Below are 27,948 nucleotides of genomic sequence, written 5' to 3' on the forward strand. Positions count from 1 at the left end.
TTAATGTGCAGTTAAGCAAGTTTTAAAACACTTGACGGTGTTTTAAACAAAACTGAAACCACCATGTCAAGTAAGGAAAAACCGCATTTGATCCAAACTGAGTATATGTGATTTTATGATTCACCAGAAAGTGTTGATTTTTTTTCTCTTTCAGAATGATTGAAACCAACTCCTCTCTTCCTTTCTCCTGATTTTTGGACTGGCAGTAAGCCAAAACCTCATTTGCCTAGCTGTAGAAAGCATCATTAGTCATCAACATGGTTAGAAGGTAATAGCTGGAAAGTTAGGTGCTCCAGATATTAGACCTGATCTTATTTAACATTCTCACTAATGATCTGAGAGTGTATGTGTACTCTATATTAATTGTATTCGTTGATGTCACCCAGATTCAGAGGGGTTGTGAACCCCAGTGGGGGGAATGGGAGATTGAATAAATGGACAGAAAATTAATATCCTTTCAAATTGATCTAATTAAGGATGTTCGTTTCAAAAAATGATAGTTAATAGAGCTGGGGAAAATAGCCCAAAATGCAGATGTTAGCTAAAGAGAGATACTCAGCAATGTTGTTCAGAAAAATACTGGATACTGGCTGGCCACAAGCTGGAAACAAGCCTGGTGTGCAATGTAAAGGCAAAATGCATCTCACCTGTTCAGGCTGAACAGTTGCTATAAATGACTTCAAAAAGAAGTAAGACAAACTCGTGAGAAAAAGGTCCATCAAAGGCTTTCACACTCAAAGTTCCTGAAATGAGCGCCAGCTCAGGAGGTGTCTAGAGACTGCCAGATGCCACCAGGGAAGGCTCTTCTTTACTTACCCTTTTTAAGTGCTTCCTCAATTCATCTGCTGCTGGCCAACGTTAGGGACACCATCATAAGACCCTTTTGGTTTAGTCCAATATGAATGCTCGTATTTCCCTGTGGACATCCCTGTTTCCTGCAAGCTGAAGGTCCCTCCATGATAGGGGATCAGTAAAATGATGCCCAACTGGGCAGCCCAACACAAGAGAGGAGCAGCACTGGAGATCAGCAGGAGCACATGACCAACAACAGGCCAAATTACAGAAGAAAATTCCTTACACTGGGAGCTGCTAGGACTGCAGGAAGAAACTGTCCCTACATGTCCAGACCATTTCTGGAATCATATAAAAGTGGAAGTGACATTTTGTTGGCTGTTGTACAGGAAAAGTATCTTCTACTATAGCGGGCAAATGGATCTAGTAGGTCTTCTCCATATTTAACCTCTCTACCAGTTGTCTTCTACCTTTGATCTTGCTAGAAATCAATGAGCTCACCTAATCAATGAAGAACAGTGCATACAGATTGAAGGCAACTCTATGTGATTCTTTGAAGCTCCCAAATGTCAACTAAAACATCGTAAAAACTTTTCCAACAGTATTTATTGGCTCATCATTTATAATGAGACTAGTACAGAGAGTCAAAGACACAGATCATAATGTCTGCTAACAGACATGTTTGGAGCACTTATGCAAGTCCTGCAGTAGGGCAGGAGTCAATATTTATTATGGATACATAAATGATAGCTGAGAACAACGATCAATTTTCCAGTGAGCATTGGAGGAGTGCTCGCTCACCTTTTCTTACTTTTCATGCCTCCAGGACTGCCTGAGCAGCTTTAAACAATCATCAGATGAGGGTTCTTTCCTCTTAGTTACTTCAAAATATCCTCCTCTTCCCTTCTCTGGCATTTAAACCAAACTGAAACCTCTCCATCTCAGGTAAGTTGCTCTGATTTTTCCCCTGAGCTCTGACTCACTTATGTGCCTCTGATGATCACCATTTCCTTCCCAGGAGCTGACTGCAATGCCACTGTTAGCACTTCCTGCTAGGAAACTCTGTAAAAGACAGCGCCAACATCCCCACTTGGTGGCACGGCAGATGCACCCTGGGCAACAGGCTGTGTGTTGAGTGGTGGCAGCGGGCACCAAAGTGCTCTCCAGGGCACAGCCACATCTGCCGTCCTCACAGTGGGGCCAAGGTTTGCTGGGACAACCTATTGATACCTGGGGCAGGTAAATGGGAATAAAGAAGAAAATTAAAATACTCACTGAAAAGATGGGAACATGTCAGCCCAAATCCTCACACCGTTTTTGTGCTGACCCATTTAATTTAGAACTGTGATTCTCTTTTATGGTTGTGGTCTAATCAATGCCAATACTACTGGGATGCCCTTTGATGCCAAGCCCCATTACAGTTCAGTAGGTTTCAAGCCAATGCAGTAAATGTGGTACAAAACCCACATATAGGGCACATGGAAGGGCACATCACTTACAGTTTGATGTGAACAATGTCTTAGAGATTAGTTACTTAGAGAGAGCACATCACTTACAGTTTGATGTGAACAGAGAGGGTCCTTACAGGCTGCACCACCGGTGAGACTGGGCAGTGAGCGCCTGATTTACAGATCACAGACTTTGCATGCCAGCTTGTCCTCCTGCATTTGTCCCTTTTCTAAAAACTAAGAGGGGGCCATGCCCCAGAAAACGTAAGCAGCCCTGTCTGAATACAAACCTTCTGCAAGAGCCAAATTCAGCTGAGGTTTTGGACTTGCACTCACCGATCAGACAGTTTGGATAGCAATGTCTGCAACCTTGCAGCTTGTGCCTGCCCTTCTGCCAGCACTACTGCCCTGAGACCGTTGGCACCAGTCCCACCAGTACTCTCGCTCTCAGCTTGGTGTCTTATTGCAAATGCACCCTCCTCAGGAGCCTGCACTTACATGCTAGGGCTGAACCTAGGCGGCTGTAATGCAGGTGCAGGAGCTGATGTGCAGATGATGTTGTGGGGTTGGTACCTCCTTGAAGAGGGGTGGGGACAGCTGGGGACTGGGGCATCTCACACCTCTGCAGCCCAATCTGCTAAAGCCCATCCACCAGAGCCATGCTGGTGCTCTTCTTCAGGCAAATCCTCCTGTCTTTCTGCTGTAGACTCTGCACTGCATGTGCAAAACTTCCATTCCTATAGAAAGAGGTTCTTAGCATGGGAAGCGTGCCAGAGATCTGTGAGGATGGAGAGGAGAAGAGAGGTTTGCCTGAAAGGCTACATCCTCCCTGTGCCCTCCATCCACCGCTCTGGCTTCTTCTGTCCTTCTGCAGTAATCACTGGGGATAGTTCCTAAATTGCAAGAGATTCCCAGATTGCTTAGAACTAACAGTAGGTCTTTATAATCATTAATCTTTCATAAATCTTAAGCCTAAAATAAATGGTGTGACAACTCTGAATGTCAGGCTGTGGCAGTTTTGTTCACAGACGTATATGTGCATTTAGGAATGTGGTTGGCAAACCTCTCCTATTATTTGTTCTGGCTGCACATTGTTTATACTTTTCTTCCTGTTTTTGAAAACAGAAATTATTGTCTCAGTGGCTAGATAAAATATTTCTCTTACAGAAGAGTTGGTTGAAGAGAAGCACTTTCGTAATTTTTTTTTACAGCAAAAGAGAAGGAGAGAGATTTCTTGGACCTCTTACATTAATATTTTATGAACTACCTGAGAAAAGGTTTAAAGAACAAATGGCTGAAAATGGGAGATAATGTGGTGTGGTGGACTAAATGCACTCTGGGAGTTAGTTCAGACTGTCTTCTTCCACCCATCCATTACAAACCAGGTGGGGCCAGCTCTTAATAGCCAGAGTCTCTGCAGTTAGTACTTGGCCTTATTGAAACCACCCACAAAACAAAGTAATTGGCTCAGTCATAGTCCCTCTGGAATTGGAGTCAATTTGGTGAGGAGGCTAAAGCCTTACGAAGTGAGCTGCAGTTACTCATGGGAGTGAGCACACCAAGGCCGGTGAGACTCCTGGCATGAGTGAGGTGCCACAGACCCAGGACCTGCAGTGCAGGGGATCCACAGTGCAGCGCAGGCACCAGTTTTCTCCAGAAAAGCTTGCCTGAGCTCTTAGGGCAAATCGAAAGCCAGAGTGCATGCAACCTGAATTGCCAGTCCAGTAAGAGCAGGGAGGTGACATGAGTTACCAAAGTCATTCTCTGGATCCATTGCTAAATCAGAAATATAGAGGATTTAAAAAATATAGACAATATATAGAGTAAAAATACAGAGGACTATGTTGATCAATCTGTGTTTGTTTTCACTGTAAGACCCCTGTGTTACCAAGAGGTCCTGTTTTATACCCTGTGAGGGCAGAGCAGGGCAGGTGGAAATTCTCCAGCTCCTAAAGCAGTCAAGGGAGGAGCTGAGTGAAATTACCTATCAGGTTTCTTTTTTTCTGAAATATTTCACTCATCTATTATGACCTTAGTTTATGCACCTAACTAATGACTTATCTTAAACCCGTCTTAATCACAAACTTCTATGGACACAGCTTATCGCCATCATTATTGTCCATTGCATTGATACTGACAGCAGTCAGTATGGCTGCTGTGGTCACCTATCATGATATTGTGATATATCACCTCTCATGATATACCAACCACTTTCTCAGGGAAGCTGAAGTGCCCAGAACACTGCCTTCTCACTGAGATCTGTGCACAGCAGTTGGCATCAGAATGGCAGCTGAATGCCACAAACATTGATAGAGGTCTTTTGTTGTTGCTGTTGTTAAATAAAAGACTGAAGCATTTAAAGGTAATCTGAAAGCAAAGAGTGTAGGTTGTGGCACCAAATCACAAGCTTAAATCATCAGTTTAATAAGCCAAGCAATACCCATTTGTAGAACAAAGTTTTACTGTACATAATCCCTCTCTGGTTTCCTGATGTCAGAGATGAAGTGCACGGACATCCCCTTCTTTAGCTTGTGGCCAGATGGTGAGGCATGGCAGCTCATCCACAACAGCCATTAAAAGAGGCTCTTTCACCCGCTGTGTCAGGGGATCAGCTCTGGCTAAAAGATGAGCCAAACTCAATCACTGTCTTCAGCTGATGTGAACTCTTGCCACTTCACTGGAGCCAAAGGACGAGGCAGCTTTGCATGAGCTGAGAATCCACCTCCCCCCACCTTTAAATTTATTACAATGATTTTGGATAACAGCAAAGGGAAATTCCTGTAGTCAGAAGGGAAATGCTTACTTCTGTACCTCTTCCAGTGCCCAGTGGGCACTAGAAGCTCTCTGTCAAGCCAGACAAAAAGGTAGTCATTTAAACAAAAAATATCTATGATAATGATGTGCTTTTTCAGCTTGCAGACTTTGCTCTCCAGTGGTGACAGAAGGACTGTATATTTCATCGTCAAACACTGGGCAAAACCCAGGACCACCTGCACTGACTTTTGCTGGTGATTTCCTGGTGGTTCCCCCAGAGAAGAAGCTCTGGGGAGGCAGTTCATCTTGCAGTGGGAATGCCCCCCAGATGTGCGATGCTCCTGCAGTTCACATGGGTCTTCCTTCTTCTCACTCCCTCTTCACCATGTGCTCCAGCTGCATAGAAATGTTGGGTGAGGAGCACCCAACAGTCCCTAAAAAGGCTGATGCATCTCTATAGGCAAGAGAGAGAAAGAATTTGAAATCTCTCCCCTCTTGGGTGGCTGGAGATGGAAGGCAGCAGTCACTGTAGATACCAGGTCAATTATGATTTCCAAAGGAAATGCATGCAAAGGTCACAGAGCAAAATCAGACATTATTCCCATCACAGAGAGATGAAGAGAAGCCAACATTTCCTTCCTCAGTTTATCCCTTCTTCACAAATGCAGGAGCTGTTTTGGCTTTTTTTTTTTTTTTTTTTTTTTTTTTTGGTGGTTGTTACAGTAAATCCCTAAATCCAAAATTTTGGAAAATAAACACTCTGCCTCTTGGGAAATTTCCATGACAAGCATTCCTTCAGTTTCCCTGTGATGTTGGCTGTGATTTGAGGTGACATCCATTCTGGTGGCAGTGGTGTGGCCCTCCCGTTCTCCAGCTTAGTTCTGATTGCAATGCCACATCAAGCAAACCCAAAGACCAGCAACTTCCATGAAAATACTCCCACTGACTTCAAAGGACTTTGGATCCAGCTCACACAGTGGTCAAACACTAGACATACTGAGGCAACCAAAGGAACTATTGCTCACAGCTGCAGCTGCAGGCACACAGAAATACAGCAGAAACACATCCCTAATGCATTTGGGCTCAGATTGCCCCAAACAATCCAATGGCTTTTTTTGAATGTGAAGGTTTTAGTCCTTCAGAGCATCCCCTTATCTGAACCTGTTCTACTGGGGCCTGTTTAGCAAAAGGTTTATTCCAGGCTCAAACTGGGATAAATAACCAACAGGAGCCTCCTTGCCTCCAGAGGCAATTGGAAGCTGTCTGCTCATTTGTGCTGCTGTGCACCCATCAGATGAAGAGAGATCCAAACAGCAAAACACAGTATCAGTGGGTTCCTGATATGCTGATGAGTCTGTGCACCAACAAACAAGAGTTACCTGTGTGGGTGCCTATGTTGTACATTCAGATACGCATATGCATAGAAATATACATACATACACATACATACGCCTTGGGGCATCTAAAATAATCTACTGTGTGAATCATATGGTTTGTGTCTTATTACCAAAGTACAGGTCTAAAGCAGTTATTGTGCCTTGCGAAGGATCTTCATGATAACATCTTCACAGTGGCGTCCCTCACAGAAGCTGGTGGAATGACAACCTGATGCAGAGACGGTGAGAAGCATCACAGCAAGTTAGCGACTCAAAAGCAGACCCTGCCCCTGTGCAAGCAGCACAGAAAGCCATGGAGTTGCACCGTTATACACCAGCTGATGTCACAGTCCCTGCTGTCCAGCAAAGGGGCTGACATGGGGCCCTTCCCTCTTGATTCAGCTATAACTCAGCCTGGAGGGTGTATCCCTTGCAGGAAAGCTACTGTGTGACAGTGAAGGGCATTGCATCCTACAGATGCTGCAAGCCCCTTTGCAAAAGGTGAAAAATAATATGCATTCATCAGCTACATAGCACATTTGTGATTTTGAGTGGTTCAAAAAGGAAGAATTATAATAAACTTTGAAATGGGTTCATTCTGGCTCTGTTATGGAAGGGGTGACAGTAGCTCCGTAGCAGGTTTTAGACACTGAGGAATTTGGCTTAGCATCCTGGTGGAGACAAAATGCAGTAGATTCATTCATTTATTTGTTTATTTATTTATTTTCCGGATAGAAAGTTCTCTTTGAGTTTTCAGGGAACTTTGGAGGCCATTTTGGTCACTAGCAAGTAGAAAAAGAAACAAATGTTAAAAACCAGTCACCCTTTCACTCTCTCACTCTGATGCAAAACCATGGTATATCAAAACACTTGTCTGGTATATAGCCATGCACCAGGGAACTTTATGCAGAGTTGTTCTCCTTGGGGGAAAATACGAGGCTGGGGTTTAGGTCTGCATTACAGTGCAATCTTAGGGAATGAGATACATGTATTGCATCATCATACATTTTGGATTTTATAAAGAGAGGGAAAAAAGAAGACAGTAAACATGATGTGCAGACTAGAGTATGTTAAATGTTTTAATGATCTTTTTTTCATTGTGGTATACTGTCTAATAACAGTTTCTAGTGTGCAGGTGCTACCAGATTATTACCAATAAAGTTTCAAAGCACTTTCTCTTTTCCTGTTTTGCTGTCAAAGGGAACAGTTTTGTCTATTTCTTTCCCATTAAGTTTTCTGAAGTTTTCCATTCTGTGTCTCCCAAGATTTGCTGGGTTTGTTTCTTTCTAAGTATTGGCAAAATTACTTCAGCTTTCAAATTTAACATAGGAGGACTGAACAGAGAATTTTTCTTACTGGCTGGTAACAGCCCCTCATAAGACTGGCTTGTGTCTTAGGAAATAGGGTGTCCTGACAGATATCTCCACTAATGTGTTTAAACTTCAGTACAGAAATGTTGGTTCCTTTCAAATGCATTAGCAGATAAGGGGTCTCAAAGAATTAGCTTGGGGAAGAGGGAGTTTTACTATGATTTTAAATCCAGATTATTTTCCTAGTCTATTCTTCTTGGGAGAGGTGGTGAATGCCATCCTGAGCATGAGGTCCAGGCCAGGAGCTGGGAGAATTTTGCTGTCTTCCCAGCTGCCACAACCCACTGTGTGAACCTGGCAAAGTCAATTAACCTCCCTATTAATTTTTTTGGCTTTAAAAATGCAGATGCTTTTAAAAATGAGTGACTGAGCCAAACTCCAGGCACATTCATGGAAAGACAACTGTTGACTTCAAGATCAGGCTTATAAATCTCACAGGTGTGGTGAGACGTGATTCAGTAACATTTGTAAATATCTCTGAGGTTCTAAAATAGAGGATGATCTGAGCAGGTAAAGAATTTCACTGACAACTCCTAATGAACGCATACCTATTAATTCCACACCCCCCCCCCCCTTTTCTTTTCAAAGTAGCAATAAGAATGAGACTTGAAGTATTTATTGAGTGGTTGAGAAAGCCAACCTTTGACTCTGTGCCTTAGAGCAGTGCCTGGGGCAGGCAGTAATTGTGCAGAAAGGCACTGATATCATGTCTTCTTATTGCTTAAGAAAGGTGCTTTTCCAATTTGCTTTGTTCACTGGGTTGCTGTACCAGACTTGAGATTCACAGCTATAAATACAGCGAGCTATATATAAATACACATACATACATACACGAACAGAGACTGTGACTCAGACACATTACCAGCACACTATAGTCTAAGTCAGTATAAATGAAAAAAAAGAAGGAAAAAAAAGAGAGTTCAATATTTTTAATAAATAAAACCTGATCCCAAAATCACTTTAACAGGCTTTGTTCATATGAGTATTCAGACCTACTGACAGTAGAGTGGCTCATAAACACAGAAATTTGCGCTAGACCTGTAAATTGAACTGTATAGTCAGAGGTATTTGGAGTTGCATATCCTATTGATTTTTCAAGATAAGAAAAGGGACTGAGATTGTAGAAATTGTATTCAAATTTTCAGACCTGAAAAGTTTTGTTATATATTGATTGGGGGTGGAATTTCCCAGTGTGCAGAGTGATTGCATTTGGACCATACACCCATTCAATCCCTCTACAGTCCTTCAACTGAGACTGTATAATAATAACAAACAATAACAATAAACCAATTAACAATATGAATGCAATTCTGAAGCTGTATTATAGATCTTGCAGTTAAACTGTCACACAAAACAGAGCAGGCCACATCCACCACTTGATAATGTTTCTGAAATACAGTTTTACATTTTTCCATATAAACCTACTGTGACTTTTCTTTCAGAATGAGCAAATGGAGTTGCTGGTTTTGGCCCTCAAAAGGCTATTCAGAAGAAGCGGAACTTATCATACTTTATGAACAGGAGGAAAATCAATCAATAACACTTTTCTGCTGTCCAGTTTGAGAGTCCTCAGATATGTGTTGTCAATTGCAGTTACAACTAGATATTTCTGAGGGCAAAAAGTCTGGCTTTAAAGTGCAACAAAGAGGTCCAAATTCTGTTCTCAGTTATACCGTAGTGAATCAAAAATTACTTCATTGACTATACATAGCATCAAGACATTAAGGTCAATAGATCTTTTCCTAGTTTTCCTTATTGCTTGTACAAAACTATTTGCAGTACAGCTCTGGGAGAGCATGAGAACTACTAACTATGTGGCAAACACCGGTTCTCCTTTCTGAGGACAGATGGACACAAAATCTGCAGTGTAATAGGGAACCACCCAGCAAAGAATTGTTTTGCCAAAGAGCAAAGAAAAGAATAAAATCCCTAAAATTTTGTGGCCACTGTCTCAGGAGGTGTGTTAGATGTTAAAATGGAATACATGTTTTTTTAAATACGTTTGCTGACCACATGCAACCTTCTGACAGACCTTTTAAGCAGCATTGCTATGAAACCATACATTGAATATATAGGCTACATTGCATACCATGGTAATCACCACCACATTGCCCTCTTTGATTGATCAAGTTATTGCAGTGGCCCACAAGCCATAAATACAATGTCTGTAAGGCCCTAATGATAACATTCAGGCTGTACTGGCTGCCTGGAATGACTCGCCTTTTCTAAAGATCTCAGAGAGCTCCAGTCTGAGGACAGCCGAGCCCTCATTCTCTGACCCTTTGCTCCCCATGAGAAGAATAACCTAAGCATTTGGCATGATGGGCCACTGTCCATTTATCATTTATGAGCGGATTTATGAGCCATTTGCTAAGGGTGGACTCATGGATGAAAGTCATCATCCAACGGTACCTTATCAATGAGAGCAAAAATAAGACCTTCATTGGTTTTGAACTTAGACTCTAGAATCAGCTACAGCACTGAGGAAGTGAATAATATATCAATAGCATAACTTTAGGTGAGACTGAAATAAGTGATACTCTGTGTCTTGATAGATATATTAGAGAAGGTGAATCTTTTTCTATTTCTTCCCAATTTTTGATGTCTTGACAAATGCATGGCGAGAGAGAATCCATGTTGCTTAGCAACTCCTTAGGATGCAGAAAGAAATCAGTCAATACAACTCTGAATTAAAGCTGCAATGACCCACAGAAATTTTTCTAGAGAAAACCGAGAATAGCTATATATTCACTGTCTTTTTCCTGAAGTCACATTAGCTCATGAGTCAAACTCTTTAAAACGAAGACTCATGGAAATAGATCTTTCTGAGGTGGGAAAAAGGGGGTAATTTATTGCAGGAGTCTGAAAAGCAGAAACTCATTTTGAGTTTTAGCAATGCTGATTATTCTAGTTAAGGTTAAGTGTGAATTTAGCTGTTTTGGCACATGAATCATTTGTGGGCCTGTTATGATTTCAGTCACGAGACATGCTGAATTACTCCCTCCACTTGTTTGAATTGTCATTGATTACATTGATATTGCATCCATAGCAGCTGAAGCAACAGACATTGCACCAATAACAAACGAAGACATAGCTTGCTTGCATGTAAGTATATGCATCGAGCCCTCAGCAGAGCACTTGCATCAAACCCTCAACAGCTGAGCTAAAGTATGGTACTCTCAGTCTTAGCCCATGAGTGAGCATATAAGTCACAGGGTCCCATTTTCGGTACTGGATGGTTGACTGATCATTTTAAGAATGTGTTTATTCACGGAACACAACAGGCATTTCTGCAAAAATCAACAAGATGATCAGGATTTGTGAACATTCCCATCAATGCTAACAGGTTTCTGAGTATTCAAAAACAGTGATAAACATGACTTCCTAGAAGTCCAAGAGGGATAAATTTAGTTCCTTTACTCACAGTAGTATTTATATAGCCATTTATTTGTTTTTACTATTTAACCAGAACTCATCTGAATTTTTAGTAATGCAGAATTTGGTCAAAGTGGTAAAATAACAGAGGAAAATGAGTAAGTGCAGAAACCAATGTTGTTTTTTCACAACAAGTTGCAAAGCACACCTCTGACTTTGCAATCACTCTTTGGAAAGTGCAACATTCAACGGCTAAGACAAACCACTCTCACCATCAGTTTTTAGACCAGCTATCGCTTCCTGTTCAGTGAAAGAAACAGACAGGAGCAAGATTTCCATCTCCTTTTTCTCTTTGGGACATTATTAATAATTATTACGATCACTGCTCCTACAGTAATGCTTGTGGCTCTGGTTGCTTACAATATATTAATAACTCTTCTAGTTTCTTGTGCATTGCCTAGACAGACACAGTGTCAGAGCTGCTCTATGTATGTAACCCCCATCGGCTTCAAGGAGTGGTGAGGCCACCTTGGCAGGATCAGCAGAGAGCCAGGACCTGAATATGGTTCCAGTGCTGCAGCTGGGTCACAGGTGTGGACCCTGTGCACTTTGCAAGGTCCTTTTGAAATTCATAAAAGAATCTGCAAAGGTATATGTCCATGTAGACCAGATTCTGCCCAGCAAAAGCTCCCCCAAAACCACTGTTTATAAATACCCTTGCCTCTGCCTTGCCCTTGATGACAAACATAAGGAACACCCTGTAAGGGTAATTGTCCTGAACGTCCTATGTCCATACTACTGAACATATTGACTCTTTATTCACAATTTTCTTTCCTGAAACCTTTACTTGTGTGAACTGTGAAAGATCACATCTTGCTATATCTGACAATAAAACATAAGCTATACATGGTGTTAAACTGATACACAGTGTACTACAGAACTATATGCGGAATATTTTGTACTGTTTTATAGTACATCTGTCATGTTTATATCACACGTAGAGTTATGATATATAGAGCTATATATGCATGTATCTATATATAATGCATAAATATATTATGACATTAATAGAAATATGATGTGATCTAAACTTAAGAGAAATAATTTCTCCTTGGTATCTATCCATGTTAAAACAGTTCTGTAAGTGTAGCAGAAGAGGAGTGAGATATTTCAGTCTGTTTCCTTTGCAGGCCTGTGAATACAAAAAGGTGCCTTTCCCATCAGTTCTTGAGACAGATCCACAAGGGGCAGAATCCTTTGCATTACTGTAAAGGATCCCAGGTGAAAAAGTTGAGCTTTTGCAGTAATTGTTTCTGGTTTTGCTAAAACCAGTGATTCATTCTGTTCTGCTCTCTTGTCTCCATGTTATGTAAATAACATTGTCTCATTTTTAATGAAGCAAACCTATTAGGATTGTGTACAAAACCAAAACTTTAAGACTTTTCTACCTTTTAGCATTTTGAAGCAATTTGCTGTTCACAGTGACTGTGGTGTGTAAACTTCTTCCCCTGTGTGTTTAGCGTAAAACAATTCATCTTACAGTACTCCATGGCATTCAGCTTGCTGCCCTCCAGGTGACTCGCATGCTGCACACCAGGCAACGGCAGCACTGCCAGTCAAACCTATGTGCTTTTGGGGTGCAATAATGGTCAGACAAAGGATGAGAGCCTTGGGGCTACACATTGCTATCAACATGTGCAGTGTGCCAGCAGTGCTGTGTCTGACATGCATGAGGTAATCTGATGGAGGATGGATGCCATTAATGAGTCACTTCAAGGTGCTAGTGGGTTTGGAGATGATTCTCACTCATGTATATAGAAACTGGCAGGGGACCCAGGGCCAAACAAGCACATCAGGGATTCACCTCTAATACACTGAAAATGTGTGGTGTAATCATACCCTGAAGAGCGTAAGAGCCACCCTGTAATCCAGCCTTCTGCTTGTATGGAGGAAATAGACCCAAGTGTTGGCAAACTATCTGCAGCAGAGTGAAGGGGCAGCAGGCTTCCCCTTGCACAACTTTAGCAGTTTGAAAGAATCATAGAATAGAATCATAGAATGGTTTGGGTTGGAAAGTGCCTTTATAGGTCACCTAGTCCAACCCCCCTGCAATGACAGGAACATCTTCAACCAGATCAGGTTGTTCAGAGCCCCGCCCAACCTGATCTTGAATGTTTCCAGGGATGGGGCATCTACCACCTCTTTGGGCACCTGTTCCAGTGTTTTGCCACTCTCATGGTAAAATAATTCTTCCTTATATCTAGTCTGAATCTACCCTCATTTAGTTTAAAACCATTATCCCTTGTCCTATCACTACAGGCCCTACTAAAAAGTCTGTCCCCATCTCTCTTATAAGCCCCCTTTAAGTACCGAAAGGCTGCAATAAGGTCTTCTCAGAGCTTTCTCTTCTCCAGGGTGAACAGCCCCAACTCTCTCAGCCTTTCTTCATAGGAGAGGTTTTACATCTCTCTGATTAGCTAGTCTACACTACTTCTGTAACCTCCCTTTATAATCAATGGAGGGAGAAGGGGGTGTCTCCTGGGGTCAATCCATCTTGCTACAAGGCAGGTGATTAAAAGGATGGCAGGGAAGCTAAATTGTCTCCTGAAGTTGTCACTTCCAGCCACTGGATATGGAAGGAGCTGAAATTTGGTATCTGGCAGCTTTTGTGTCACTGACACACAATGGGAGAGGAGTATTACTGTGGGGACAGATGAAGTCAGTCTAGTGGTCATCCCAGGCATGCTTGTCACTGACCATCCTCTTCTCCTTAGGAGACCAAGGCTGCCTTTGCTGTAACAGAGGAAACATAAGAGAATTGCAAAGCACTGCAGTCATTGAGTAATCCCGAAGGAGTTACAGTCTCATCCCCATGGGATCCACGTGCTAACCTACACACACACCCCCACGCACATGCAGTGCCCCACAGCAGGGACAGGGTGTTCACGCCACTTTTGGTTCCCAGCCAAGTAGGTGTTCTGCAATCCTTCTGGAGGATGGGCCGGCGTGGGCAGACTGCTCACTCTAGGATTTTCCAAGGGATGCATGGAGAGATATTTCCTTCCTTGAAACTATTTCACAGCTCCTCCAAGGCTGCATGGAGTTAAGCTGAGGGAGGCACTGGCAGCTGGGGGAACACCATGCCAGCTTCTCTGTCTGTGCTTCCTCACCTTTCCCTTCACAGTTAGGGCAGAAGGCGTAAAGGAAGGGAGATCAGATGCTGCTAATCAGCCAGTGAGCGATGTTGATATTCCTTTCTTGGTGCTGAAATGAATGATGCTTAGTCTTTTAGTTAATTTGAAGGGACCACATCTGGAAGCGCTTTACACAGCCTCAGTCTCTGTGGCAATTTGCCTGAGTAAGCACCTCAAGATTTAGCCAACAGAGAATGTGCACTGCATAGCTCATTAAGAGCCTAATCACTCTCCTCTGGGTCGAATTCAAGTGGCTATTAAAATCAATGTATTTATTTGCCAGGAAGAGTGCTAAAGAGGTTATAAGATGTATATGAAATGTGTCCTGGAAAAATGACACTGTGGTAACAGTATGAGAAAGAGCCCGAGCTGGCTTAGACACATCCTAACCCCTTGCTGCTATTAGATGTGGGGATTTCTGCACCAGGGAAGAGGGAACGTGAAGGATGTCAGCTAGAGGAATGATGAAAATATCTCACAGACAAGTGACAAGAAGCCCGTGGCACATCAAATAGCAGAGGAGGACTATGCAGATAACAGCTGGCTGACAGGGGAACCGTTTCCTCTGATTGGAGGCTGTCTCCAAGGAACATGGACTGACTCTTTGCTTACTGACCTTGAAAATGGAAATAATTTCAGAGGCAGCCTTCTCCCATTTGTGGAAGTTTAAGCACATTTGTTTCTAGCAAATTAATTGGAATGCAAGTTGCCGTGACATCACGGGGAAAGGATCATTCCTCATTTATCAGCGTGTCTGTTTTGGTATAAATGACAGAGCCACTTAAAAAAAGTGTTTTTAATGTGTGACTTTGCTTTGTATAAAATATGATGAAAGTGTCTGAGGACGGAGCTGAAACTGCAAGGAACCAGGGGAGGGACCATCCTCTGGGCAAACGTCATCCAGTGCCCAATGGCTGGGGACATGCTGGGAGGCGGGAGGGAAAGATGTGTTTCACGAGGAAAAGATTCAGTTGCAGGAGAATAAGAGGACATCCTTGCTTGGCACTCTGCCTGAGCCTGTAAACAGACGTGGTGCAAAAGCAAGTATCCGTCTCCCTAAACGGTCATCTTCAACCTCCCTTTCCCCTTACTAACAAATCTTATGAAAGCAAACTCTTCCCAGAACGAATCACTCTTTTTCTGAACAGTGAACTTTTCTGTTGCAAAGTCAACAAAGTCCTGCAGGAATTCTTGGAAAATCTCCAGAGATGTGCAAAAAAAGCCAGCAATTTGTTGTCTATCATGGCATGCTTTCAGGACCCACAGAGGCTACTGGGAGCTGAGGGCGGTCTGTATCTCAGCAAGTCAGAGCTCCTCTGCAGATTTTCTCAACATCATAGAGCTGTGTCATTTTAATTTACTGGCTTATTCTTTATACTCTCATTTTAGTGCCAGCTATCACTGCAAGAAGAAGGTAGCATGATTGAAACATCCAGTTTGGTTTATTAAACTGAACTGCTCTCCTCCACTGGTGGGGAGGGTCACCTTGCAAGTAACAGAGGGTAGGAACAGGCACATACTGCTGACTAGCTGCTGGGTCTGCAGGTTTACAGTCCAATTTCCCCCATGGTAATTTCCTTGGTTGCTATATCAAGCAGGATTTGCAGATCTACCAGCTAGGTCCAGATTCTGGACTAGCTGCAATGCAGAGGCTGAACCACCTTTGTTCTGAAGTCTTAGAGAAGCTGAGCACAGGCCACACAGCCGATACGGTGGTCTGGCTCCATTTCTTGACAAATGCAGTTGCTGGTCACTAAAAACCTCTAAGCCTGGCTTATGTTAACATCAGGAAAGTAGGTTTAGTGGTATAGGTAAATTAGATTTTACTTCCACTTGGCCAGTTTATTTTGCAGGGAGAAATGAAGCTGACTGTATCTATGGATTTACTTCTCTTCTGCTCCTATCCCACAGACCACTTTTAGCTGTATTTCCAGGTCTAGCACTCTCTTTTTCTTGAATGGATTTACCTGCTCCATTTTTGCTGCACAGCATTGAAATCAGCATAAACCCCCCCAAACATCCTCATCTGGAGAGGTTTACCTTTACTACAAGTCATGTGAGCGTGGAGGTGCCATGGGCTGGGGAGGAGCCCCAGGACCAGGGAGCTAAGGGAAGAGAAGCTCTGGTAGAGCAAGAAGGGAGCACCCACAAAACAGGTCCCCTCCCATGCTCCCAGGGCAGTTGAGAGAGGGGAAGAAAGAGGCACCTTAGCTACATCGGCCACATCTGTGCACCAAGCAGAGCTGGAGGAGAAAAGGCAAAATCAGTGCTGGGAGATCATGGGTTGGCTGCTTAGTGAGATGGCAGAAGAAAGTGGCCTCTCTGGGGCCAGCCACTGCCGGCACCAGACAACATCGGGGTCTCTGCTCCACCATGCCCTGGCAGGCTGCCAGCAGACAGGGCGGGGGAAGAAGGGGGGAGAGGATCACACCACTGTGGGGAAGGAGGTGTATAAATAGTGCCTGTTTGGAAGGCCAGGTGTGTCCGTCTAATTCGAGCCAAGCATAACAGGAGGGAGCAAGGAGTGTGTCTTCCTCTCCAGACCCGGTTCCTGAAATTCATTTCCTCCTATGTGTTTCTGTTATTATGGGTGGGCGGACAGAGAGGAAGGAAGGAAGAAAAGAAAGCAAAAATCTTTGTTTTATTCTTGGATCTCACACTCCTGAATCTCTATTTGTTTACTTTGTACCTGCTCACTTGTGCATTGTTTGTCCTGAATATGTGTTATGGCAGAGCCACTCTAAGACCTTGCTTCTGCTGGAGGGGGAGTTTTGCTTCACTGTCTCCCACTTCTCTCCCTCACTTTGTCTATCCCTGCTGCCAGATGCATTAGCTCCTCCATCACCCCTGTCCTAGCATCATTGGACCTCTCACCAAACCGAATCAGCTCACTTACTTGGCAGAAACCTTCTTTTGCTAGTGAATTGAACTGGTGCAGAGCTAGTTCAAACAGGCAAGGGAGAGAGAGAGACAGTGAGTAGACGCTTGTAGCAAGAAAGGGGGAAGGCATTTGGAGGACAAAGGGTTTTCTTGTTTGACTTTGGTGACCTGCTATATTGGTTCCCACTCTAGTGTGTAACTTGATCACCAGCTGGTATCTTGGCACATTGTTGTTTTCCAAGCTCTCAGGATGTATCTCCATTCCAAATATCACCCCAGCAGCCTGGAATAAAGCTTCAGCTCCCATGTACTTCCAGCTTTCTACTGTAGAGCTGGCCTTGAATTGAACTCTCTGACAGAGCGTATCTGGCCAACGCTGTGGTCACATTTATGGTCATTCCTCCTGCCAACATTTTTTACAGCGTGCTAGGCTGTTATGATGAACCCCTTGGAAAACAAGGACGTGGCAACAGAAGGTTTCCCTTGTTATCCTGGAGGCAGACCCAGATATTGCAGGTGCTCTCTCTGGCTGCCTGGTCCTTCAGCGTAAAGCCAGTGCTGGTATCCACTCACTCCTGGGAAAATGCTGATGGTGTCAGAGAACTTGGCAGCTAAACAACCTGGCAGGAGCATCATTTTGTTTACAATGCCCAGGCAGCTGGTTTCTTGCAAGCATGGAGCAGGTGAGCCACCCTGCTCCTGCCATCGTTTGCCCATGGACACAGGGGATATGTTCCTGTGACCACTGGGGACAGGAGGGGTGGGATGGAGGGGTGTGTTACCAGCAGAGCTGTGGCTTTGCTGCCCAGGGTGTGCACTGCTCACACAACCACCTTTCCAGCTATGGGGTGCCCCTGGTGTCTGGCTCACCCTAGATACACCCCACATCACTCCAGTGCATGGGGGAGCACAAACCCAGAGCCACATTCCTCCAACTGGGTGGCCAGGTCCAGCCCCAGCTAATCACTATCACCGGTGGCTGAGCATGGTCTCCTCTACCCCATGCACCTCTGCATTTGGGTGATGGGGGTTGTCCACACTCATCAAAACCCTGTCTCCCCGCCAGCTGAAGGCACATTTGCAGGCTCACTGCCACTTGATTTGTTCTCCTTTTTCGTCTCTCTCTTTCCTCCAACTTTCAGAAATGGGAACATTATTTGAAAAACGGGAGACACAGAAGGAGGCCGCATGGCCCCGCAAATGCGGTGTCAGGCAGAACAAAATAAGCGCCTGAGGAGGTGCTTCCGAGAGACTTTGAAAGAAACTGGAGCACACATGTTCCTCTTCTCCCCCTGTTTTTGTCACGTCTCTGTAATACGATGGACATTTTCCCGGCTGCTCGGCAGGGCTGACAGCGTGTTATCAGGATGGGGCTGTGTCCTAAATAGAAACTCTGCAGGTTCGGAAAGTTCCCTTCTTCTAATTGGAACTGACTCGCGGAGGTGAAGAAAAGCTGCAAAATTGTTTTAAGCTATGAGCAATTATAACAACCCTTACAGTGCCAGTGACACTAAGAGGATTTGTACTGGATTATACCTAGAGTTAACATGATCTAATGCCGCATGAATATCGCAGCCCGCAGCAGGCCCAGCTCTTGGAGTCAGGTTCCTTGTTCTTCAAAGTCATCTGGGGTTTGGGGAAGGAGGGGAACAAAGCCGTGCGGGAAGAGTTTTGGTGCAATGTCATGTCTCGTTTGAACATCGCAAATAGGCAGTGTTAAAGTAACAGTGGAAGGCAAAACAGATTTTAACGAGAGCCAGCCAGCCTCCTGCTATTTGGCACTTGCCCTGCTGGGCAGAGAGGTACTGCAGAGGTCTCGCAGTAAGGTGACATGCTGGCTGCGATGCCATGGCATACCAGGTGACCAAATTGTGAATCTTCCTCTTATCTCCAGGCTGTATTGGATTGTCTGAGGTGGCCTTAAAAATTGTGTTGAAATAATCCTTCTTTTTATAATGGCATGGAGAGACTTCTGCTGGTACAGTCAGAGGAAAAAGGGAATTAGTTGGGGTATGCCCTCATATGCAGAGATTTCAGCAACACGAAGCTCTGGTGAAACAGGCTGCTAGAGCTGTATGCAGCTAGTAATCATGAGAAGCATGGTCTACAGGAAAGGAGGGGAGGAAGGGCCAGCACAGGAGCTGAGTCTGGAGGCTGGGGCCTTGGAGAATACCTGCTCTACTACTGACTTATTATGGGGCTTGCAGGGAGTTGTTTAATCTCTCTGTAGATCAGCTCCTCAACAAACAGAATTAAAGCAATAGCATTTTGCTTGGTGGGAAGGGATGAAGAGAAACCTGCATCACTGCAAGACACTCAAACTCTAGAGTGATTGGGGAGGGCAAAGATGGAAGACAGGTAGAAAGGAAAGGAATCACTGAGTGAAAAGAGACACATACTGGCCGTGAAGGTTTTCCCTCTTGTCTTGGATTTAACAAAATCAGTGAAATCAGCAGAGCCAACAAAAGTTCTCTGGGGACTTAAATGTCAGGTATGGCTGAAGGTCACAGAGTAGAGATTGTGCTTGGGAACTACCCAAGATTTGCCTTGGAGCAGCAAGGGAGCACCTGATCAAATGGATGCAAAATTTTTTCTCAGTATAGTTTTAGTGTGTGATGGAGGGAATTAATGGGGGTGAAAATGGCTTTATAGCCAAAATGGGAAGCCCCTCCCTGCTAGTGCTAGTGAGCTGTGCAGTGCTGAGCTCTGCAGCAGAGGTGAGGAATGAGGCCAAGAGGTCTAAATTACATTGCTGTATACACTGTTTTGTATTTGGCCCTGATAGTAGGCTAGGTCGGCCACACTTCTTACTAGTAGCATCATTTGACTGATGAATGGAAGAGTTTCATGTAAGGCCCCTAGGAGATTTTATATCACTAATAAATTATATTTATTTTGCAGAGGCATGTCAAATAGAAGTATACCTGTGCAATGTTGAACTGTAATCTGTCCCACTGAAATCCATTCAGGGAGTAAGTTCAGACCCCAAAATAGGATATGACAAATACTGGACAACTAACACAAAGGAGTGCGGCTCACATTGTCTGTTACTTCTCAGCTCTCCTACAGCTCATCTCACTACCAGCCCCATGCACTACATCAATCCCAATTAAGAACTCCTCTGAAAGTTTAGGCAGTGTTGTTACACCAATGTGTCAAAAAACTACGAGCTAAAATAAGCACCCGCAGGAAGATTAATTTAGCTTAAAAAGGTATGTATTAGAGAGAAGAAGAAGCAACATAAATCAGAAGGAAGGTTGGCGATTTGGGCCTTTGAGCCCTCCAGTTGTGAAGGATAACAATGTATTTTTTTTAAATGGGAACTGAGGTCTCCCATGATTGGGTGCTTGTAGGAGAAGACCAGCAAGTATTGTGGGGGACAGTGTAACATCATGAGAACAGCAGTATTTTAAGGTTATATTACATAAAAAAGGTTAACAAAGAATCACAGGCAATTCTACACTTCTCACAACTTAAAAAAACCCCAATAACCCAGTCTGAAATATTTTGGCCAAAAGAGGCAAACAACTTACACTGATTCCCAAAAGTCTTGTGAGAGTTATAGGTTGGGTGCTTCATGCTTTCATTCTGCTCCGTCATTAGCCTCCCAGCTAGAATTTCATCTTTCACAATGCAACCTGCAGCCTTTCAGGAAGCAGGAAAAGGACCATTAAGGGGAGGAGACAAAGAAGGGAGGGGAGTTGTGGGGCTTAGGAAAAGTGTGGGAGATGAAATCTGTTGGAAGATGTGCCACCAGCTCCTCGGGATAGGGATGAATTTGACCCACTGTGAAGTTTCTCAGAACTAGTGCTAATATCCTGGGCTTGCAGTGCTTAGGCAGCAATTATCACCTATAAAATAGGTGCTAATGTAGATTTTCACATTCAGAGGGCCAGCTGCTAAGCTGGTAGAAATGGGTGTACCTCTGTGGACTCCACTAGAGATAAGACTGGTTCATGCCAGATGAAAATGCTCCCCAGAATTTTTAAGACACCAATTAATCTTAAAATCAAAATAAAGAGAAGAAAGAGTGCGCATTGATTCCTTCAGTTTAACAGGAAATTTACATCTGGAGATGTCTGAAGTTCCACCTGATGAATGATTGAACTGTGAGAGGCCAGTAACATGCAGCATCACACACTGGTCATTTCATAATAATTGCAAAGGAAGTATTTCTGGAAAGGAACAGATAGAAAATTATGGTGACCTGGCAGAACATAGCAACTAGTTTTCAGCCTGTGCCCTTCCATCTTGGCAGGATGTTGTTTTCCCTCATTCTGTAAAATACTCAGATTGGTACAATGCAGCTTTTGAAAATGGAGTCCTAAAGAGAAGATCCACTAATGTCTAAGGGAAAAAAAAATACCAGTTTATGATTTTAAAGTGTCAGGGACTTTTTTGTATAGGTACACAGAGCTGCCAGGTCAAAGTGCTACCTTCCTGTAACTATAGTACAGCATACATTTCCCCAGTAACACACCAGCTGTTAGTTGAACCTCATAGCAAAGAATCAATAAAGTCAAGGCAATTTCCTTAACATGCCATCTGTAAGAGATTATGGAAGGGAGGTGGGAGAAGGGTTTTCCTTAGTGGCTAATGCTTTACTAAAGTTCAAATGAGGCAATATATAGTAAAATAAATTCAATCTATATTTTCTCTTCTTTCAATTTTAGTGGGGACTAAATGAAATGGAACTGTGTTGATTCTACCCAGTTCAATATATCTTCACTTTCTAATAACCAAGGTCATTTTTACCTTCATGGAAAAAGAAGCCTAATATAAAATACTCACCCAGACTGAACAAACACATATGCGCACTTTTTCAAAAGCCAGGTAGATGACTGATATATTATGTAATTCATTTCATGGCACACTGCTGAATGTTTTTTTATAGATAGTGTTTAACCTTGCCAATTTTGCTCTGAGATAATCACTCCTTTGAGGATAAAATCTCACATTTAACATTAGAAGAAAAAAGAACCCCCACGTGCCAAAATCTGCAGTATACAACAAATAACGGGGAAGTTACTTAGCCAGAAAGATAACGATTAGAGCAGTTTTCACTGCTGACTCTGTGATTAGCTGGTGGTTGTTATAATATTAATCAGAAATACAGAAACTGCTTAGACTACGTTTTGATACAGCCAGTGAGCAATGACAAAATGCTTAGACATCTTACAATAATGTATTTCTGCCCTGACTAATGGAAGTGGCAAATAGATCCATAAAAATCCCCTATATTTAGCACTGGAGCTATTCTCAGAGTGCAGGAGCTTTGCTTGTGGTTCTCTGTAGTTTATGATCAGGAATATTAATAGTGCTGGCGTCTCGTGGAAAGGATGCAAACCCTGGAAGACAACTCTGAAACACCCAAGGGAAGGACATTGATGGTGAAAGTCTGCAGGGTCAACACAGTGCCCATTTGCTCTGTGAGCCCTGATGCTCCCCTGGAGACTGCTTTTGAGAGAGGAACAGTGCAGAAGGTCAATGCAAGGTGAAATTTTACCTGGAGGGAGGAAAAAATATGTATAAGCCCAGATTCATTGTATCATGCTGTAAGCACGTAGTCAAGGTGGCTAAGTTTGGAGTGCTGTCAGCCCTTGGTTCCCATTATAGTCAAGGCAGACAGGCACCTCCTGAGGGCAAGTCAACCCACCTATGATGTGAATCACCCTCAGGAGAGCCTGTGTTTCACTCCAGCTGTTGGAAACCAACCGCCTGATGTGCCATGAGATGAATCCGGGCCTTGACATGTGAGGATGGGACAAACTGGCTCTGATTGAAAGCCTCCAGCCAGGAAAGAACCAAACATAATCAAACACTCATCTCAATTACTGAAATGAAAGATTTCATTAACTTTTAAAGACATTTCGTTCTTGCCTCCACCCTCCCTTTTTGGGCACACACTTGGGACCATTACCAGAAGCATCATTCATTAAGGTAAGACCCTGTCCTTATGGCATTTCCAGTTCAACCAGAAGCAAGCGGTACTGGGCTTCCTGGAGGAGTTTGACACTTCTGTAGGTTTTCTCCTCAGATTTTGCAGGCTACAAGAGATTCTGGAAAACATCCAGCCAGGACCAGATACAGAGGTCTTGATCTAAACAGTCAAAGAGGAATTTTAACCCACTTGTTCAGCTAAGATTTTTCACTACCAGGATTGCCAGGTTGGGCCAGAGGTGACCAGATGCAATGGGGGAGTATAAAAGCATCGTATGCCTTAAAGACCACTTTAAATAAGCCCTATTTTAGGGCCATAATATGCAGCATAAGACTTTGGAGAGGCTTTATGCATGGGGACAAATTGTCCTTAGATGGCAGAAGCAATATTCAGAAATTAATGTAGGGACTCTGCATTTTGGTTTTTATTCACTTATGCTTCCCCCTTATTGAAACTCCATCTCAAATCCATTCAGAAGTAGCAACTAACTTTCAAAAATACATTGTTGTCGTGGGTTGACCCTGGCTGGATTCCAGGTGCCCACGAAAGCTGCTCTATTACTCCCATCCTCAGCTGGACAGGGGAGAGAAAATATAACAAAAGGTTCGTGGGTCAAAATAAGGACAGGGAGAGATCTCTCACTAATTACCATCACAGGCAAAACAGACTCAACTTGAGGAAATTAGTTTGATTTATTACCAATCAAATCAGAGTAGAATAACGAGAAATAAAACCAAATCTTTAAACACCTTCCCCCCATCCCTCCCTTCTTCTTGGACTCAGCTTTACTCCCAATTTCTCTACCTCCTCCCCCTGGGTGGCACAGGGGAACAGGGAATGGGGTTTGTGGTCAGTTCATCACACGTTGTCTCTGCCGCTCCTTCCTCCTCACACTCTTCCCTTGCTCCAGTGTGGGGTCCCTCCCATGGGAGACAGTCCTCCACAAACTTCTCCAACGTGAGTCCTTCCCACAGGCTGCAGTTCTTCACCAACTGCTCCATCTTTGTTCCCTCCCACAGGGTGCAGCCCTTCAGGAGCAGACTGCTCCAGCGTGGGTCCCCCATGGGGTCACAAGTCCCACCAGCAAACCTGCTCCAGTGTGGGCTCCTTTCTCCATGGGTTCACAGTTTCCCGCCAGGAGCCTGCTCCAGTGCAGGCTTTCCATGGGGTCACAGCCTCCTTCGGGTGCATCCCCCTGCTCCAGCGTGAGGTCCTCCACAGGCTGCAGGTGGAGATCTGCTCCCCTGTTAACCTCCATGGGTGCAGGGCACAGCTGCCTCACCATGGTCTGCACCACGGGCTGCAGGGGAATCTCTGCTCCAGCTCCTGCAGCACCTCCTCCCCTTCCTTCTACACTGACCTTGGTCTGCAGAGTTGATTCTCTCACATATTTTCACTCCTCTCTCCAGCTGCAGTTGTGCAGGTTTTTTCCCGCTCCTTAAATACGTTATCCCAGAAGTGTTACCACTGTTGCTGATTGGCTTGGCCTTGGTCCATCTTGGAGTTGGCTGGCATTGTCTCTGTCGGACACGGGAAGCTTCTAGCAGCTTCTCACAGAAGCCACCCCTGTAGCCCCCCTGCTACCAAAACCTTGCCATGCAAACCCAATACAATTGCAAATAAAACCCCCCAAAAGACAAGTCTTGTCCTAAGACATCACTTTAAAGCATCCATAAACTCTCTGTCAAGATTTGTCTACGGAAGATTAATTATTTTTTTTTTTTTAGGAAATCTATCTGCTTTTTTATTCTAATCTGTTTGACATAGGTTTCATTGTACAAAAAGGTTTTTAAGAGCACTTACCTCTTCAAAGTATGCTTCATTTTGCCACTACATAAATCAGAAGCTTAGGCTATTTTTCTTAAATTTATTAACCCAAACAGCAAAGAGCTGGGTTCCTCTGGAACTACTCACGTAGAGTAAATAATTAGACCTTGATCTGATGAAGGCACTTAACAGCAGGCTTATTTTTAACTCCACGAGTGCAGCCACCGAATTCAAAGGGATTGTTCGGATGTTTAAGTTGAGTGCATATTTAAGAGCACTGCTGATCAGAGCATTCTAATCCTTAAACTGTGCCATTGATTTCAGAGGGGTCACCAGCACAGAGTAATGTCAGGGGGCCGAGGGCAGCAGGACTACAACCATGACTTGTTGAAATTACAGGAAGCTATTTTTTACCCCTTGGACACCAGGACCCTCTCCAGAGCCACAGAGGCTGTTTGGTTTTGGTTTTGGGAGGGTTGGGTTTTTACTAGAGTTTTTTCCCTTCTAATTTAGGTTAATCCATATCTTCCCCATTCCAGGGAAATACTACCTTAGCCATGTGAAATGGAGAATACTCATCCTACCCTGATATAATGCCTGGAAAACATGACCAGGGAACGATCGGTAAATAAACTGCCAGGCCCTGCAATTCTTCACTCTTGTGCCTAATCTGGAAAGGAAGCTAATTAAGACCAACAGCACACTCCTCACTGAGCAAAGATTACTTATCAACTTAATTTGATACTTTTACAGACAGCTGACATATGGTTTCCTCCTCTTCCCCCTGCCTCTTCCCGCATTCAAGTTTAAATAGGGCTGAAGTGGTGGATAGGACTGCTGCTTCTCCTTGCTGCTGGGCTGGGTTTTCATCTCATGTGGAAAAGAATTGGTGCTATCGGGCTCAAGGACCTGATCTTACCAAGAGGAGCTTGCTTTTCCTCAGAGCAGACCCATATGCCTAACAGATGTACTACCAGAAAAACAGATTGGTGAAATGGAGCTTGTTCCTTAAAGGTGAACTGAAACGCTAATCTACCGTGTGTAAAAAACAAAGTCTGCTTCTTTGAACCACACACTTTCTAGGGTGCATATTCAATTCAGCCACACCATGATCATCCTTGGAAATGCGACAAGTGGAAATGAGAAAGAGATTTACGGGCACAATTTTTTGGAGCTACGGTAGCTCAGAATTACTGAGTTTCCCCATTCAGGCCAATGTGAGAGGCCACCCTAAGTCTGATGCAATTTAAACCACTCCATAGATCATGCTGGACATCCTTTAATATGTATCATTCCAGCCTTAACTGAACCTGATAGATGTTAGCCAGGAAGGAGAATGAGGTGTACTCTATTACATATGCTATAAGCCTATCCTCTTTCACTGCACCATGTCCTCAGCTGATGCAGATCAGCCGAGCTCTGGTTCAGTTAATGGGGTTTGTGCCAGTTTTCACCACGTGAGGATATGGACAATCATGTTTATTGCGGCAGCTCAGAAGGTTTAGTCATTTGTTTTTAACAATGCCTATGGGGTTTAATTCTCTGCTCTGACTATGTGAGTACAAGCAAGTCCCCTGTGACTTGGGCTCCCCTTCTTACGTGGGGTCAGGTCTACACCCCGACCTCCCAGGAAACAGCCCTGGCTGCAGGCTGCTCCCTGTCCTCAGGCATGAACAGCGGGGAAACCCTCAGCAAAGCAGCACCAAATCCTGAAAATCAGACTGCATGAGAGACTATGATACAACTATGCCACTCAGTAATGGACACTGTGTGAGACCTGAAGTTATCACAAATGGGTGGATGTGGTATCAATCCCAAGTAAGTCGGTCTCATTATACATGTCAGAGAGAGACAAGGTTTTCCCTATGTTTCCTAACACACTTTTGAACTAACACAGGCAATCCAGGCAAAACACAGGTACCAAAACCAAACTCAACATGGACTCCAAATAGGGTGCTCTCTGTTGCTCCTTCCACAGCACTTTCCTTCTGCTTCTTCTGTTGCTGAGGTCTTAGGTTTTAAATGTGATGAGAACTTTGCAAGAATTTTGGATTCCTCATTATAAAATCATTTTTCAGCCTTTGGCTTACATGAGATACATTTGCCATGATCAGCTTCAGGTACTTCTGGGCAAGTCAGAGTTTCTCATAGCTGTATAAATAAATATTTTTTGTAGTACACCCATGACTGATCATCATCTCCATTTGTGTATTTATGACTGTGACAGTTACAGAGCTTGCACAAGAAGATACATTTTTTAATGATGTTTACACTCATTTCAGCAATCATAGTTATATATAGCTACATATTTGAAAGTCCTAAATAAACAGGTTGCAGCTCACATAAGTAAAATGAAATGAAAATATAAACTAGAATCAAATGCATCATCTGAAGACTTAGCCCTTAAATACCTGGCAGGTTTTGTACATCTGATAGGTACATATAAATTTTAAAGACATTATATATTTGAGTCTAGATGTGTAAAACAAATATAAATATGTGTGCATCTATTGGATATAAAAATATATAATGCAACATACAACAATACACACCTGTCTATACACACATGTGCAAGCACAGGCATGTACCCATGCATGTACGTCCACACATTTGGTACCATGACACTTTTGAATTCTTGCATCTGGAAGGTCTGTGTTACAATAACACTTGGGAGCTTAAAATAACATAGCTGCCATGCTAGTGCATGCCGGAGGAGCTGTTAGCACTGCAAGTCCTCTCAGAAAAGGGAGCTGTGAGAGCAGCAGAGAAACCCGTGGGCTGTGCTGAGGGGTGAGGGGCTGGAGAAAGTCCTTTGGTGCACATTGCCATTCACCACATGATGCATGGGAGTGCTGAGGGGACTTGGTGACACACTGAGACCCCATAGCTTTAGCTGGTGTGCAAACACTACACGCACACACATACAGTCAAAATGACCACAATTTGATAGTGTGGCCTGTGCGTGTGCTTGAAATGCAGACCCCAGGCGGGACAAACAGCCTGCATGCTGCTTTTTGCACCACAAGGCTCCCAAGGGAGCAAAGGTATGGA

This window comes from Strix uralensis, chromosome 1 (assembly GCF_047716275.1).
Source record: "Strix uralensis isolate ZFMK-TIS-50842 chromosome 1, bStrUra1, whole genome shotgun sequence".
Taxonomy (NCBI): Eukaryota; Metazoa; Chordata; class Aves; order Strigiformes; family Strigidae; genus Strix; species Strix uralensis.